Source organism: Plecotus auritus, assembly GCF_963455305.1.
Source record: "Plecotus auritus genome assembly, chromosome: 10".
Taxonomy (NCBI): domain Eukaryota; kingdom Metazoa; phylum Chordata; class Mammalia; order Chiroptera; family Vespertilionidae; genus Plecotus; species Plecotus auritus.
Genome location: NC_137785.1, coordinates 42,023,063 through 42,028,098, shown reverse-complemented (window position 1 = coordinate 42,028,098; position 5,036 = coordinate 42,023,063).

The window sequence follows — 5,036 nt, the reverse complement described above, 5'->3', positions numbered from 1 at the left end:
ACATGCCTCATGAGCTGTCCCTGCTGCCAGCGGTCATTGAGGCCTCTAGTGACCAGGGAGAGGGAGGATGACGCTCCTAGAGCCGCCAGTATTCGCACCCGCCACCCCACCCACTCGCCCCTGGATATTTATTGCCGGGTGCGTGTCCATCTTCCCTCACGGTGACCTCAGCCAAGACTCACAGTGAATGGAAAACACCAAAAGGCCCAGCTGCTGTGCACAATCTGCGTGGTCCAATGGTGAGTATTCACCCAATTTCACCACGTATGTGGGGTGGGGGTGCGAGTCCCCACACCAGCAGGTAATTCTGGGACACGGGCTGGGTGTCCAAAAACCACTCAGTTCTGACCCTATCTACCTGGAGATACAGGTTTCACAGTTGAAGGCTCAGTCCTCCAAGGGCAGTTATAGCTATAGGCCCAGGTTACTACCTGTGCTTCTGATGGACTGTAAGTCAGAAGTTCTAGGACCCCTCCTTGGGTTCACAGAATGTGCTACAGCAGCTCATAACTCAGGAAACCCATTTACATACTAGACTGCTAGTTTATTACAAAGTGATATATATACCCCGTGAAGAGCCAGGTGGGAGAGATGCGTCGGGCAGGGTACAAGGAAGGGCCCGGGGCTTCCATGCCCTCCCCAGGGGCACCCCAGACTCTCCCGAGTCTCCCCGTGCTCACCAACCTGGGAGCTCTGAACCCTGTCCCTTCGGATTTTGTAGAGGTTTTGTGACATGAGCACAGTTGATTATTAAATCATCAGCCATTGGAGCCACCCCCCCTCCCTGGAGGAGGCCAGCGATTAGGATTGAAAGTCCCTACTCTATATTTTATTGAGGGAGAGGGATAGAGAGTTAGAAACATTGATGAGAGAGAAACATCAATCAGCTGCCTCCTGCACACCTCCCACTGGGGATGTGCCCGCAACCAAGGTACATGCCCTTGACCGGAATCGAACCTGGGACCTTTCAGTCTGCAGGCCGACGCTCTACCCACTGAGCCAAACCGATTAGGGCGCAAGTGTCAACTCTAAGGGACCCCACGAGGCTTGCAACCAGGGCAGCAATTGGCAGCAGCAGCTCATCCCAGACAAACCCCTTGAACCTATCCCCAAGGCCCCCTTTTCTCTGACGTCTTAGCCAAGCAGACCAGCCTCGGCTCGTTTCCCCAGCCCTTTCTTGTTTCACTGTCCCAGCTTTAATAAACTTCCTCTAAAATTCACGTGGACTCACATTGTGAAATTTTTCCTGCACAAAGTAAAGAACCTACACACTATTGGCTGGCCCTAGGCAGACCCGTTCAGGGCCAGGTCCCCTTTCTGGTAACATTATATACACAATCACACCAAGCCGGCCACCTCCCACTGGGGCAAAGCCCACCGTACACTTTGGAAGTTGCCCCATAGGCCATCTAGCAAGCCTTACCTTTATAACCCCTGGCCTCACGTTCCAACCAGCAGGTGCTGGTTGAGTCCTTGGCCACATCTGACTACATTTTCTGGAGTCTCTGGACCAAACATGAATCTACCTGGCTTTCCCTGGGTTTTGGACTAAGCACCTGCCCCTTGAGAACCAGCTCTCAGCATTCTATTGGGCTTGCCAATGCCCCCAAATACCCCAAAATGGCATCCTGCTTACTTTGATTTGAAGTTATTTGAGACTTGAAACAATAAATTACATAGAAGAAAACATGGGTACTAAACTTATAGACTTTGGTCTTAGAGAGGATTTTATGAATTTGACTTCAATGGCAAGATAATTAAAAGCAAAAAATGAATGAGCAGGACTACATCAAACTAAAAAGCACCTGCAAAGCTGAAGAAACCCTCCACAAAACGAAAGGCAAACCGTCCGCATGGGAGAAGGTATTTTCCAACGACAGCTCTGACAGGAGTTAATACCCAACATATAGCAAGAACTCATGCAACTCAACAACAACAAAAACAATTTAAAAATGGCCCAGCCAGCATGGCTCAATGGTTGAACAGGAGGTCAATGTTTGATTCCCGGTCAGAATGCATGCCTGGGTTGCAGGATCAATCCCTAGTAGCGGGCGTGCAGGAGGCAACCAATCAATAATTCTCTCTCATCATTGATGTTTCTATTTCTCTCTCCCTCTCTCTTCCTCTCTAAAATAAATAAAAATATAAAAAAATTCTCACTCATTTTTTTTTAAAAAATGAGCAGAGGACCTGAACAGACACTTCTCTCAAAAAGACATACAGCCCCGGCCAGTGTGGCTCAGCAGTTGAGCATCGACTCATGAACCAGGAGATCATGGTTCAGTCCCGTTCAGGGCACATGCCCGGGTTGTGGGCTCGATCCTCAGTGGGGGGTGTGAAGGAGACAGCCAATCAATGATTCTCATCATTGATGTGTTTATCCCTTCTCCCTCTCCCATCCTCTCTGAAATCAATTTTTTAAAAAAGACATACAATGGCCAACAAATGAAAAGATGCTCACCTTCACTAGGTAATAGGGAAATGCAAATCAAAACTATGCCCTTGCCCTGGCCAGTGTGGCTTAGTCGTGCACTGCCAGAGGTTCTTTCCGTGACGAATAGAATAGGCAGCTGGCAGGAGGAGGGAGGCAGAGGCAGATCTTGGGGTGCCTTGGGCCTTCTGCTGACCTGCTCTTGGGCTGGGTGCTGGTGGAAGCCAGCCTTGGGGCGCAGCTTGGTCCCTCCCACGCACACCCAGGCTCAGCAGAGGCAGCCACAAACTCTGGGTTGCTTTGTAGCTCCAAACTGGTTGCCCGGGGCCAGTCACAGGCAGCGTCTAACATTGACCTGCACTGGAGTCCCTCCCAAAAGGCCCCAGGACCAACACACCGGCGGTGGGCTTCAGGCAACATCGGAGCAGGACCCAGTTAGCTCCACAAGCAGCATATCCAAAGGTATATCTCTACAGGCACCAGACCCTGCAGAGGCAAATTCCGCTCCATGTGGTCAGCACCTGCACAGCAGCTTGTGCACGGAGGTCAGGGTTGATCCTCATAGTCAGCCAGCCTGAGGATTCACTCCATGCACAGATGAATCAACAGCAACCAAGACTCAACTACTCACATAACTCACACAAGAGACATTCCTTAAGCACCTAGCTCAGGTGGTCAGGGTCCCTCAGGACACCTACTACATAAGTCCACCATAACAGATCTACCCAATATACAGAAACAAGCACAGAGAGGCAGCCAAAATGGGGAGACAAAGAAACATGTCCCAAATGAAGAACAGGGGGAAAAAAACCTCCAGAAAAAGAACTCCAGAAATGGAGGCAAGCAATCAACCAGATATAGAGTTCAAAGCAATGGTTATAAGGATGCTCAAGGAATTTAGTGAGAACTCTAGCAGCATCAAAAAGGACACAAACCAGGGGTATGGGCTGGATGGAGGGGGGCAAACGGGGAGGAAGTGGGGGACATCTGTAGTACTGACAACAATTAAAAAATATTTTTTAAAAGGACACAAACAATAAAAAAGAATCAGTCTGAAATGAAGAATACACTAGAAAGAATCAACAGTGGGTTAGATGAAGCAGAAGATTGAATCAGTGATTTGGAAGACAAAGTAGCAAAAAACACCCAATCAGAGCAGCAAAAACAAAAAAGCATTTTTTAAAAATGAGGATAGTTTAAGGAACTCTTGGAACAACATGAAGTGTACCAGAACGCAAAGAGAGAGCAAGGAATTGAGAACCTATTTGAAGAAAAAATGGCTGAAAACTTTCCTAACCTGTGAAGGAAAAAGACACACAAGTCTAGGAAGCACAGAGTCCCAAACAAGAAAACCCAAAAAGGCCCACCCCAAGATACATCATAATTAAAATGGTAAAGGTTTCCCTGGCCAGTTTAGCTCAGTGGTTAAAGTGTCAGCCCACAGACCAAAGGGTCTGTTGCAGGTTTGACCTCAGCCCCTGTTGGGGCATGTGCAGGAGGCAACCAATCTCTCTCTCTCCCTCCCTCCCTCCCTCCCTCCCTCCCTCCCTCCCCTTCCTCCCTCCCTTCCCCTCAATGAAAAAAAAATATTGTTCGGTGAGGATTTTTTAAAAAATGGTAAAGATTAAAGACAAAAGAGAGAATCTTTTTTGTTGTTGTTAATCCACACCTGAGAATATTTTTTTCCATTGATTTTTAGACAGAGTGGAGGGGAGGGAGGGAGAGGGTGAGGGAGAGAAACAATGTGAAAGAGACACATATTTTGGTTGCCTCCTGTATGCACCCCAACCGGGACCAGGAATGGAACCCACAACCCAGGTATGTGCCCTTGACTAGGAATTGAACCTGTGACCCTTCAGGGTGTGTGCTGATGCTCTATCCACTCTCCTAGACAGAGCTAAAGAGAGAATCTTTAAAGCAGCAAGAGAAATACAGTTACCAAAAAAAGAGGTCCCGTAAGACTGTCAGATGATTTCTCAACAGAAAAGATTGACATGAAATATTCAAAATGATGAAATGCAATGAAATACAACCAAGACTACTCTATCCAGCAAGGCTATCATTTAAAATTGAAGGAGACCCCTGACCCGTTTGGCTCAGTGGATAGAGCATCGGCCTGTGGACTGAAGGTTCCCAGGTTCGATTCCAGTCAAGGGCATGTACCTTGGTTGCAGGCACATCCCCAGCAGAGGGTGTGCAGAAGGCAGCGGATGGATGTTTCTCTCTCATCGATGTTTCTAACTCTCTATCCCTCTCCCTTCCTCTCTAAAAAAATCAATAAAATATATTTAAAAAATAAAAATAGCCCTAACCAGTTTGGTTCAGTGGATAGAGCATCAGCCTGTGGACTCAAGGGTCCCAGGTTTGATTCGGGTCAAGGGCATGTACATTGGTTGCGGGCACATACCTAGTAGGGAGTGTGCAGGAGGCAGCTGATTGATGTTTCTAACTCTCAGTTCCTCTCCCTTCATCTCTGTAAAAAATCAATAAAATATATTTTTAAAAAATAAATAAAATTGAAGGAGAAATAAAGATCTTCCCAGACAAAAAAACCAAAGGAGTTCATTACCACTAAACTAGTATTACAAGAAATGTTAAAGTGACT